Source organism: Schistosoma mansoni, chromosome W (assembly GCF_000237925.1).
Source record: "Schistosoma mansoni strain Puerto Rico chromosome W, complete genome".
NCBI classification, from domain to species: Eukaryota; Metazoa; Platyhelminthes; class Trematoda; order Strigeidida; family Schistosomatidae; genus Schistosoma; species Schistosoma mansoni.
Genome location: NC_031502.1, coordinates 44,896,326 through 44,910,038, shown reverse-complemented (window position 1 = coordinate 44,910,038; position 13,713 = coordinate 44,896,326).

Here is a 13,713-nt window from a genome sequence, read left to right as displayed (position 1 = left end):
ATACTCCAAAGTTGAATGAAACCCAGAATCATTGTGAAACAAAAATTTCTAATCAACCAACTTCTTATCAGATTTCTCATGTTATTGCACCAGATATGGTGTGTCGTAATAATTCACATATTTCTGATGAAATTTCTTATAACTCTGAGAATAAAATGTTGGATGAGTCAAATCATGATCAAAAACCAAATTCAGTTTTGGTAGATGCAGGCTTTTCTAATGATCCATTATTCTCTAACGAAACTCTTAATAAATTTGAGGGAAATATTTCAGAAAAATCAAATTCTGATGTCATGTCAAATGTTATTCGTCGTCACAATGGATTTATCGCAAGAGATATTCTTAATAAATATGACATATGTGTCCCGAATGAGTCGAATTCTAGTCTCGTTTCTGATGTTATTGTATCAGATATTGAATATTCTCACAAACAATGTTTGTTGAGTATAATCCCTAGTCAGTGGTATAATGACTCACATGGGATAGCAACTTTTCCCGAAGCATTCAGAGAACCAGTTTGCCCAGAAGTGAAGTTTGCACAGACATAGAATCCAATTCAAGTCCAAGATTATCCTAATAAGTATGAGACAGATGAAAATTTTCCATTCGATTCTTTCACAGATGAAACAAGCCTAGATGAATCACATGTGTAAATTACACATATCAATGCATATTTATCGGTATATTCTAATATGAATAACAAAAGTAATATGCATCATGATTTTCATGCAAGTCAAAGTCATATGATGGAATACCTCAAATTATATATCAGTATGTATCCCCAAATACTCACATACAGTAATCGAAGCGTGAGATTTGAGAAGATAATGCAAACTGGGATCGTCAAATTGGTTATAACACTGTGACCTAAGGACCCAACATTATTTCGTGGGGGAAGGGTAGTGTTGGAAAGTCTATGATGCAAATTCTAAATATCAGTGGTTTCACTACACAACCGACGTGATGATTGTATACAATTCCAGGAATCATGTGAGTCTGTCCCAATTTCGGTTGTTAATTCTAATACTAACGAGTGCATTCTAGATAATACAGAGTCCATATCCAATTCACTGTCACGCAAGATACTCAAGACAGACACCATCAGCAACTGCCTACTGTGGAAGAGAACAAACAAATTAGGGAAATACGTTGAAAGTGGATAGGACATAGATTGCGTAAATCGTCAAACTGCATCACGAGGCAAGCGCTAACTTGAAATCCCGAAAGAAGATGGAAAAGAGGAAGGCCAAAATACACACTGCGTCGAGAATTGTTAGCAGACATAAAAAGAATAAAAGGTGACTGGAGCAGGAGGAGGGGATTCTCCGCGATACAGTTGGATGAATGCTACCGTTTGATTGCCTTGACCTTCTGAATATTTCAGTGATGCAAATACGATCAATGTGGTTCTGTGTAGTGTGATCCAGTGAAAAGCTTGTAGCCTTGCGTGTGTTTGTGGGGGAGTATAGTGCCATCAATAATCATTTTGTTGAATGCATATAAATTTGCGGATCTCTCACCACTCTCGTTCCTTCCTCTCAGTCATTTCATGATATCTTCATATCTGGTGTTGCCCGTTCCAGCTTAGGCGTTTAAGCCTCCTATTTGAATGGTCAGGTCCTTTCTTATGCACTCCTTTACAATCGTTTGCAAATATTACAGTTAGACCTACTACGGATGGCTATGGTCTATCGATTAGGCACGTGACCTAACAACCAGGAGGACGGTGGTTTTAGTGCGTGCAGAGGCGGTGCTTATGTTAACGAAACTCGCACTCATATGCTATGCTCTCTGATTCTAAGTTACTTAAGAGTGATAAAATAATATAAAATCTAGCTTAGAGCGAGTGATGGATCACCAAACTTGGGTGGCTTTCGTGGTCCGTATACACCGTTGATCGTTCTTGCACTAGACCAAATATGAGTTACTATAACCGTAATGACTGCCTTTAGATGCTGTAAATTCATAATGTATATATGGTGGGTATGACTCTCAACATCAGTGGGCATTAATGCCTCAGATGTTCCAGAGGGATGTGAGGTCACGGTCTACAGAAGCTCTCAAATTTACATGGATTTGCTCCCGACTATCATTTGCACATCGCAACGCAACCTTCAAAAAGCACTCCAACTGACGTATTGACAATTCGAATCTTACCAATATTACTTACATTCATATGATAGAAATGTTACCCCCATAATTTTATGATCACTGTACGTTTTAAAATATCAAGCTCACTGGGTAACTGACGGCAGTGAAGACTGTATATTCTGTAACAGTTTGAGCTTGCCCATGAACTCGCATGCCTCATGTTACAGACTGTTGTTTGAGAATAAGTTATAATTATATTGATGACGACAATAATAGCAAACGTAACCATTTGAAAATATGTAGGGTTACTTTAAATATTGAACACTTTTGATGGTCAAGAATAAATCCACGTTTATTGGTTTGGAGATGTCGTCAGTAAAAAAGTGGTTTGAATAACGTTAATGAGTATGAATTACTTGGTTATATTACAAATCATGTTCCCAAAATACTTGTTATCTTTCTTGGTCCATAGCATTTATAAGTACGTGATAGTGGCAATGAGAACAACTAACGAGTGTTATTCGACCTGAAACACTCTGTCTAAAAACAATATGCTTTTATGTAATAGTATTTTGTCATATGAAGCAACTAAATGTATCGCGTTGCGAAAAAGGAGCTTGGGAAATGGGAATTCAGATATGTTATCATAGATACTTGAGCTAAGTAATGCCTTAGCTGTCTAATAGACTTGACAGCCTTAGAAGTCAGCTTAAAATATTCCGGTTTCCCCTTAAGGGAATCCGCCAAAGGTTGTCAGTTGTGCACAACCAGTTTCGAATCTATGACAAAAGTTATCTAACTTCACAAGTTATAATAGAGAAACTGGTGTGAGGTATTGCCTAGTGGTTCCTACCTCTTCGATTGGTACAGTGCCTTCAAAGCGTATTTTTTTCTGAAAAACCCCAATTTCTTAGTACCGAAAACGTTGCTTTTAACAGGCGATATAGAATAATGGGAAATCTAATGCGTACGCACGATTAAGAAGTGAACAAACACTTGAGCTCTGATATTTCGAGGTTACAAAGATGTTTTTGGGCAGCTCTTAATCAATCGATTTCAGTCATTGCAGTTTCCTATAGAAAAACTATATGTCAGTGAGTGTCAGGATTATTGAAGAATTCTGAGAAATGGGAGACAGTCTAAAAGACTACGTGTGAAGAGTTAAGCATCGCTAATTAGTCATGATTCACACGGGTTCAACTTAACGTACAATAAGTTGTTACAAATTTTGTGCTCACCACTTTGAGTACTGCCTTTAATAGCTTCGCAGAATAAATTTAAGAAACCACAGGTATCCGGAGATTGACAACGCTTTTACGAGAAACAACTTTATAACCGAGGCATACTAATCCAGTCAAACCATAAATCGGTAATGAAGAGGTTCAAAGATATATTTGGAAGTGCTTGGTTTAAGCTGGCTAGTAATTGCAAGGGATACATAACAGGGAATACCCACCTGTGATCTGGTGCGAATGCGTGACTGAGCGCCTAGGGCTATATGTGTCCAGTAAAACTAAATAGGTCAGCATCAATACCGCAGACACGTAACTGCTCATTTCGGGAATTTATTTGCCGCTACAAAACCGAAGTCGAATGTTCCTGGATATATATTCAACTAATTAAGTTAATCAGTGTGTACAATAGTGATAAAGAAACCAGAACTCAATATGAACGAATGAACAAAACTGTACAGGAACAATCATAGTATTGTTATATCACCAGAACTAGACCTCGTTGTAATTGAGATGGGTTTGTTTTGACGCTGACACATGGAATTGCCAAAAGTTGTATTAGAATTGTAGATTTAAATCAATCCCTAAAGTAAATGCCTCTGTAAGTGTTCGACATTGGATGCTGACCACATTAGTTTTAATGGACTCGCTCAGCTGAAGGCGCTCAGTCATGCATGCACACCAGATCACGAGTTAGAACGGCGTGCTCAACGTCTCCTGAGATCATTAGCCAGTTTAGATATGTCATTTCTCAGTATATTGATAATCTATCAAGTATATCTTCCAACCTCCTCGCTTCTGACTTTTGATTTCACTGGGCGGGAGCGATTCAATTATAGAAAGTGTTGCTGGTAAATTCTCAAACTAAAATACCCGTGATATCTTCAGAATCAAAACAGCTCTGGCAATGAAATATCCTGCACTAGCATTTCTTTGAAGTAAATATAGAACTGAATTTGACTGATCTGATACACATTATGTTAAAATGACTCCAAACTATCTAGTGTCAACCAGACAACATGTCTCATGTATTTATAGGTCAACATAGCACTGGAATATGGTTAACAAATAGATAAGTAGACAGTAGACCAGGAATTGGAATATTAGGAATGTTCACTTATAAGGTATTTGAATTAGTCACGCAACTGAGCACAAGTTGGCTTAGAGAATTAAAATAATGCATTCCACAATCAAATGCCTAGTTAGTCATCGTACTTCAAAACAAATGGTGAGCCATGTTCATTCAATATGTCCATTCAAATACCGTAGCGTGGTCTGTGCAAAGTAAATCGGATTTTACACTGTCTTGTGAGTACATGAACTTCGGTGCATTGAATCGAAGAAACTCTACAGTTGTCTGGAAAACCAGCGTATTAAGAAATTTAAGCAACCTCACACCATATTGATTCCCATATTCGTAAATAACATGGATAACTCATAAAGTGGCATTGGACCCGAACCACACTACTTTTGAAGCCGAACATATGATTTTTGAAAAGATTTATATTCAACAGTTGACACAAAGAGAAGTTTGCCAATGAAGAACATGGGAACATCCGATTCAATCCACTGGATGGCATGGCTCAGCCTTGAAGGTGTAATCATTATTTTCTAACTTATCCACTCTATTCATATAAAATATATTGTTCTATCTCAAGCCTAGTTGTGTTCTCCATCATATTTTGGTGATGATCGCGATAGGACTAGTCGTTGTAGACAATGATGTGACTTCTACGTAACATCTTGTTGACTAGGTAGTCACATCATGACAAACCTGCAATTTTAGGAATGGGTCTATTATTGGAGCAATACTACTAACGAAGTAGACCATAATTCTACACTCTCACTCCTTAGTATTTGATGGTTGTGTAAAAAAAGTAGACAGGCAGGAGTGTTTATGTATTGCGAGAAGAAACGAATCGTTGCGGACTACATAATTGTAGCCTTCAAAGGTCTATTCGCTCCCTTTGGTATGTTCTGCAAACTGAACAATCCTCTCATCTGGTTTCCGAGTGTTATGTCAACGCAGTGATTTTGCCGTACTTAGGCTGTTCACTTTTGCTGTCTTCATCTGCATTTGTTCGTGTGGATGAGAGAGGAGGGCTAGGTCATCTGCGAAGTCCAAATCATCTAATTGATTCTGAGCTGTCCATTGTATTCCGTATTTCCCCTCAGATGTCGAATTCTTCATAATCCAGTCAATCACTAGAAGGAAGAGGAATGGGGAGAGTAAACAGCCTGGTCTGACTCCGGTCCTTACTGGAAATGCATCTGTCAGCTGTCCTCCATGCACGACTTTGCACTGTAGTCCGTCGTATGAGTCCTGGATAATGTTGACAATCTTTTCAGGAACTCCATAGTGTCGAAGAAGTTTCTATAATGTTCTCCTGTCCACGCTGTCAAACGCCTTCTCATAGTCAATTAAGTTGACGTATAGTGATGAATTCCACTCAACTGATTGTTCAACAATGATCTGTAGTGTAGCAATCTGGTCTGTGCACGACCGATCCTTACGGAATCCAGCCTGTTGATCCCTAAGTTCGGCGTCTACTGCGTCTTTCATCCGGTTCAGCATCATTCTGTTGAAAATTTTCCCTGGTACTGATAACAATCTGATGCCTCTGTAGTTCTCACATTTGCTCAGATCTCCCTTCTTTGGTATCTTGATGAGATATCCTTCTTTCCAGTCCATTGGCACTTGTTCCTCTTCTCAAATCTTCTTGAATAGAAGGTGAAGCACGTTTCAGTTATTTCAATGTCTGACTTCAGTGCTTCTGCTGGTATATTGTCAGGTCCTGCCGCCTTCCCACTTTTGATTTGTCTGATAGCCATCTTGACTTCTTCGATCGTTGGTGGAGTGACATCTATAGGAAGGTCAGTGTGTGCTGCTTCGACGTTCGGTGGATTCAATGGGGCTGGTCTATTCAGCAGTTCCTCAAAGTATTCTGCCCATCTGTTCCTCTGTTCTTGAATCCCAGTGATTGTCTTTCCTTCTTTGTCCTTGACTGGTCTCTCTGGTTTGCTATATCTCCCCTCCAATTTCTTCGTCGTATCATATAGTTGTTTCATATTCCCTTCTCTTGCAGCTTTTTCCGCCGTCGTTGCTAGTTCTCCCATGTATTTCTGCTTGTCGGCTTTAATGCTTTTCTTCACTTCCCTGTTTGCTTCTGCGTAGTCTGCTTGTGCTTTGACTTTCTCTGCTCGTGTTCGGCTGTTGTTAATTGCTAGTTTCTTGTTCTTCCTTTCTTGAATTTTGTCCAGGGTTCCCATAGAGATCCATTCCTTGTGATGATGCTTCTTAGGACCAAGAACCTCCTGGCACGTTGAAGTTAGTGCTTCTTTTATCCCTTTCCAGTTGTCCTCCAAAGTGGTTTCTTGTTCTTTCAGTAGATCCTGTAGAGCCTGGAACCTGTTGTTGAGAGTTATCTTGAATTCATTGAGCTTGTCAATATCTCGAAGGAAGGCTGTATTGAACCTTTGTAGTGCTGTTTGTCCAGTTGTCCAGTGTTTCTTTAACTTCAGTCTCATCTTGGCAACAACCAGGTGGTGATCTGAAGCTATGTCAGCTCCTCTCCGGGTTCTCACATCTTCTATTGATCTTCGGAATTTTTTGTTGATACAGATGTGATCTATCTGGTTCTCTGTGGTTTGGTCCGGTGAGATCCATGTAGCTTTGTGTATGCGTTTGTGTGGGAATATTGTGCCGCCTACAACCAACTTGTCTCTCCCCATTTTCATTTATCTCTCGGTGAGATCCATGTAGCTTTGTGTATGCGTTTGTGTGGGAATATTGTGCCGCCTATAACCAACTTGTCTCTCCCCATTTTCATTTATCTCTCCTAGTTCATGTCGTCCAATTATATCTTCACAGAACTGATCTTTATCATCGTCGCTGCTATCATTGGTGGGTGCATAACATTGGATAACGTTCATTGTAATCCCCTCCTTCTTTGTTCTGAATGATGCTTTGATTATTCTGGGTCCATGAGATTCCCATCCCACAAGTGCATTTCGTGATTCTTTGGACAGCATTAGAGCAAATCATTGAGTGTGTGGAGCATTTTCCCCTTCGTCACCGGAGTACAGCAGCGTCTCTCCTGTACCTAGCCTTTGTTGTCCAGTTTGTGTCCAATGGGTTTCGCTGATTCCGAGTACTGCCAATTTGTATCTCCTAAATTTCCATTGCTATTTGGCTGGTCTTTCCTGTCTCCCACATTGTTCGGACGTTCCACGTACCTATAAAGAGTGTTGCTCTGGTTGTTAGAAGGTGCATCGGTCTCGTGACTTCCGAAGAATTTCGGTTTTCATCATCAGACGTTATAATTATTCCTTCAACTCCCAGGGCAGAGTTTAAATGGTTTGAATTATTTTTTCTGGTTAGCGTTTTTTAGCGAGTTAGCTTTTCTACGGGATGGGGTCGCTAACCCCATGTCCAACCCTCCTCCTTTACCCGGGCTTGGGACCGGAAGTAACTCTAGAAGAGCTACAGGCGGAGTTAAGATAAACGTACCTTTTATCATGTGTGGCGATTGGCTTTCCGTTTGCCGCCTGTAAGTTTAAAACAGATTCGTGAAGCCAGTCGTTAGAGTTTACCGGAAGAACACCAACTTGCGGTACGTTTGAAGTTTGCGTAATGATTACATGGTACTTTTTTAAAAGTGCTTATATATCGTTGAATCCTAGTTTATAACTCATTAATTACATTTTAATAAACCCTTCGAAAAAATGGGTCGACTGAAGAAAACGAGCCCGGAAAAGCCCTATTTCTTCAGATAATAACAATTGTTATGGCCTATATCTGCAACTCCTTTTGAATCCCATAATAGTGGGAGTGGACGTATGCCGCACCTGCTGCCGGATGACTCAGTCTCTAATTTTATAAGGAGTTCTACCTCAAGATCTAAATGTATCGACAATAATAAGAGTGAATTAGACACTATCTATAAGCAATTAAGCGATATGCGTTCTAAAGTGGAGTCGCTTGTGGGCTTTTTATTAAAGCATGATGATCTTAAGCAAGAACTAAAGACACTTTCACCCCTAAACCGCTGTTTTCAAAGGATGTAGTTCCTGTGGAACTTGAAGACAGGATCAAAGTAGAATCTGTTATCGATTTTATCGCTAGTGAGGTTACTAAACGAATAATCTCTCGAAATAGTGTGATCATCTATAACATATCAAACAAAGCCGCCATTAAATCTGTAAGGAACTCGATACTAAAGGCAGCTAATCTCCAAGACAGTCCATGCCAGTGTATTCGACTGTATAAAAAGCACCAGATATACTCGTGCCCTATCTTGTTCAGATTCGATTCCCATTTATCAGCTGAACAATTAAAAGAGTCCGAACAGCTTATCTGCGCGCTTACGACCTTAAACGAAAATAACATTGTTAAGGTCACAACAAACCCCGTTGTCACAGCAGCTGAACCCGCTGGTGCAGCTAATCTATCTCATGTGAGCCAGTACACTGATTTATCAATGCAGAGTGCTAGTCTGTTTCTCATACCCGTAGTGACCTCAGATAACCAATGAATATCTAATGGAGACACTAATGCGATATTTTCCAGTGTAATATCTGAAGCCCATAATCAAACACCTAATTCTAATGTGAAGGCTCTTAAAAACACTGTTAAAACTAAAAATCCCATACCAGTTAAGAAGAAAGTAAATACTAAACCTTCTGGTTCTAGATCAAATACCGAAAATATTTCAATGACCTTACCGAACAAAAATATACTTTCTGAAACCATGCTTTAGCCTACTCATAGTAGGGGAGTTTATAAGGTTACACTTCGTTCAAACGTCGCACGAGATGGCCACTACAGCCATTGTGTAGGCAACCCTACCATTAGACAGGTGGCAATGAACCAACGTGCCCCATGGTTCAAATGGTTCAAATGGTTGAGGACGGAATAGAAGAAGCTTTCGCTTAACGGGCTTCCGTGTCTAGTAGCAGTGGATCACCAATACCTCCAGGCAAAAATCTAGGTATATGAACGATAATAAAGGAAAGAAAGAATTTGGTAAATCATAATAAGTTATCCTTAGTCCTTAAGAATAAGTCAAGTTTCCTCGTAAAGGACTCCTGGGAGGTCGCTTGGACTAGCTCAGTCGGCAGCGAATTCCAGCACTTGACTACTCTTACGGAGTAGAAGTTGTGTCTGCAGTCTATTATGCTATGTTGGGTCTCCAGTTTCTGGGTGTTACCTCTTAGGTAATGTTGTGACTAGGCTTAAGAAGATGTTTAAGGGGATGACCAGAAGTATTAAGGATGCTGCAAGTCATAAGAAGGTCACCTCTAAGACGCCTGTACTCTAACGGGTAAAGGTTAAGTGATTGGAGGCACTCTTCATAAGGTTTGAATTTGAGTCCCCGAACTGTTTTCGTGGCTCAACTTTGGATACGTTCCAGAGTGTCCTTGTCCTTTCGGAGAGAGGGAGGAAATACTATGTTTCCGTACTCTAAATGGGAACGGATAAAACTGGTGAAGATTATGTGGAAGGTTCTACCGTCAAACTGGCCAAAAATGCGCTTCAATGTTACCAGTGCAAGGTTTGCTTGAAAGGCGTTTTTGTCACAGTTCGCACACGATTTCAGGTCATAGGGTACCAACACTCCTAAATCTTTTTCGACTTGGGAAACTTCTCGAGGGGAGTTACATCATCAGCAAAAAGCAATAAGTCGGATGAAACTTGTTGAGGAAGATCGTTAATGTAAATCAAGAAAAGAAGAGGTCCTAGTATTGAGCCCTGGGAGAACCCCAATACGACATTCCACAGCCTGAGAGAGAGTGAAGTTAACCCTGACCTTAAAGTGTCGGTTTTCTAGTTATGAAGCGAGCCAGTTAATCAGAGGAGGTTTTATACCCAATCGTCTAAGCTTCTTGATAAGACATACGTGGTTGACCCTATCAAAAGCTTTTGAGAAATCCATGTAGATGACGTCAACCTTCCTCCTGCGATCAACGATGGTTGTCCATCTATCACCGCAGTCAGCAGGTTGGTCATACAAGAATGACCCTTTCTGAAACCATGCTGTTTGGCTGAGAAGAACTTTAAGGATGATAAGTATTCTTGTATACCGTCGTGTATTAGAGACTCCATAATTTTAGAAGGTATAGAGAGAAGGGCCACTGGTGGGTAGCTTGAAGGTTCACTGCGTCGACCTCCTTTGAAGATTAGTGTGATGTGAGCCAACTTCCAAATTTCCGGTAGTTTGCCTCTGCTTAGCTAGTGTGCAAACATCACGCTAAGTGGTATTGCCAGGATTGAAGCTGTTTCCCTCAATACAGCAGAATGAACCATATCCGGACCGGGAGAAGTGTCTTTTCCTAGATGCTGCAGTTTACGGAGTACCAGGTCAGCACTCAGGTCCACTTCGGAAAGTCCTGTACAGGTACAGGTGAAGCTTTCGTCAGTATAGTTGATGTGGGTCGGCTGGAATGTCCGGGAGTATTGTTCAGCCAAAAGGTTAGCGGCATCACCGTCGTTATTGGTCGGGCCATTAGGACCTAGCAGTTGGGAAACTACAGTTTTGCCTTGTCGAAGAGAAGCTGCGTAACTGAATAAGCTTTTCGGATTGGAGACGAATTTATCGATAACCTTGGTCTGGAACTGAAGCCTGTCTTCTCTTATTGCCTTTGTGCGTGTGTTCCTTATGCGTTTGTATTGCCTGAATGCGTCGTTATTGTCGGTTCGTTTATATTCGGCCCAACAGTGCCTTTTGCGGCTTAGCAAACGAGTGCGGTTCTTGATGATTGGAGGTTGTTTGTAGCTTTTTGGGACCATTTGAGGAATTGAATGCTCAGTAGCACATAAGATCATGTGCAGTAAAAAATCCCAATGAGCATCCACTTCAAGTTGAGGGTGAACATCCCAATCCACCTGTTGTAGATAGTCCTGTAAAGCTAACACATTCAACCGTTTGAAATTCCAGCGCCTGTTTCTAGTGGGATATCTTAGCTCCGTTTCGCTGACAAAGCTGAATGATAAGACGGCGTGATCACTTTTCCCAAGGGGAGCCAGGATTGAGAGGTCGTCAACTGGGAATTCTTCATTTGTGAATACCCAGTCTAAGCGCGACGGCGTCTGACTGTTTCTCCAACGAGTTACCGACTTCACATTTTCGAATAATCCCAGATCATCAATGAGGTTGAAGAAACGAGCTTCAGTAGAGTTGTCACCTCCAATGTATGTATGTTCCACGAAGTTGATTCTAGGAAGATTGAAGTCCCCTAGAATCAGGATTTGAGGGAATCCGAGACGCGTAGAGCGGATTAATCCTTCCAGCAGACGATTGTCATATTCGATGTCGGCAGTGGGCTTCCTGTAGATGACCCCAACTAGACACTTCGAGGTGGTAGACAATCTTACTGAGCACCATACTGATTCATCAAGATTGAGAAACTCTTCGTTGTGAAGTTGGTGCGCTTCCAGGCATAATCGTATGTATAATGCTACCACGCCCCCATTCCAATTTTCCTGTCGTTGCGAAATAAAGACATTCCAGGTATTGCTAACTCCTGGTCCGTAAACTGTGACGATATCCAAGTTTCGGATATTCCTATCAGATGAGTATCATTCGCGTTGCTAAGTTCACGTAGCTCATCCATTTTGTTTGGCAAGCTCGTGGCGTTCGTGTATAGGCAGTTTATGCTTTCAATTCGGAACGCGTGAGCTTCTTCCTGTGTGTCTATATGAGCCGTGCATTAGTGGACAGGTAGCCTACCTATACAATGTTTACCGAGTTGGTAGTCCCTGTCCTTTACATGATTTTTTTATGATCAAGACAGTCCACAAGTGGAATTGTCAGCTCCGGCTTGCGTTTGTGCTTGATCCTGCTGTCGTGTGGCCTATCCGGACGCATATGGATACCAGTTGGTAACCGACGTCTTTTGGCACGAAAGGCTTCCACAGTTGCAGCCGCCATGTGGGAGGAGGAGAAGGTTATCTTCAACAGCCGGCGTCTAGAGTCTCTGTCTTTCTTGGCTAGTCGCATCACCTGTTGGGTCAGTATGTTCTTGAGTTTTAAGGAATGCTTAATGAATTTCCACTCCCGAATATCAGAGTTTGCTTGGGTTGGGTCCATATTTTCCGGTACACCTTGCACAATGATATTTCTTCCACGGTGAAAACGCCTCGTGAGATTCCTTAGGGATGTTCCGGATGAGATTTCGTTCAGAATACGGTATGTCGGGCAGTATTCTTACGTTCCCATCGGACTTCAGTAAGTGACTGGCTAGCAAATATTTTAAATATTAAACCTGCAAGATAATAATAATAATATATTTCTGCAATAGCAGGTACACGCCATTTTTACAGGCATGATCTACATTTACAACATATACTGGTTCACAGAATGCATCCCAAGCAAGGTTGTTTAGTAATTATAATCTATAAAAGTTGATAGCAGTTCATTCGTTCAGATATAATGTGTTTTCATAAGAATAGTTTTCAAAGGGGCATGGCGTCCATGTTACATACCAGATCCAATCTCGACAAAAAATGTATTAGGGTTTCGGTCGTGCTAAGTATTTATGTAATTCAGCTTTTTAAGTTTATAGTTGTTATAAAGTAGGCTTGTGGAGCGCCTGGTTCGAACTATGACCTTGGGAAAGCGCGTTCGTCGAGCTTGTTCCAGATGTCAGAAGTTACATAGCTTCACCCTCAGAGCAAGATTCTGAGGAGAAAAAAAAGAAAAAGAAACCGAGGAGCAGCAAGGCATTTGGATATGAACGATAACCAATGCTTAACATTTATTAGTGGAACAGATGGAGGTATGATAAATTATTAGATTAAAATGATACCAGCTCATGTTGCAAGAGTGAACTGTGATTAGGGGCTCCAGAGGAGAGAATGCAGTAATAAAGAACAATGAGTTGTGATATTTATCAAGGTGGAGTAGGTTCCAATGAAGGAGGGAAGTCAAGACTCGAATGAGGAAGAACAGAGAGTGCATATAGAGAGTAGAGTGTTGAGTAAAATAGCAACCATATCCTTTACAGTCTGTTTTTTTCATCATCCGATGCCTGCCACACAGTTTTCATGTAAAAGTCCGAGTTAGCATGTTAAAGGTTGTCTTAGTAGAATAGTTAATCCAGCACAAAAATTACGTCTATTTTAATATTTAAACACTAGATATCAGTTCTCCTTGGAAAAGATTAAGTGAAAATCATACTTTCTCACAAACAGACTGAAACGGATAATGTGGATTGATTGTCAGCTCAAAATTAACACAAGGTATCCAGCTATATCAATATTAGGGATTGCTTTATTGAGGACTCTAAAATTAAAATGAATCATCTGTTTGAAAGTTCTATTTTTCAAGGATTCTTTAGTTCATATCATTTTAAAAGGAAAATTAACCTTAAATTAAAGTAACTTTCACTC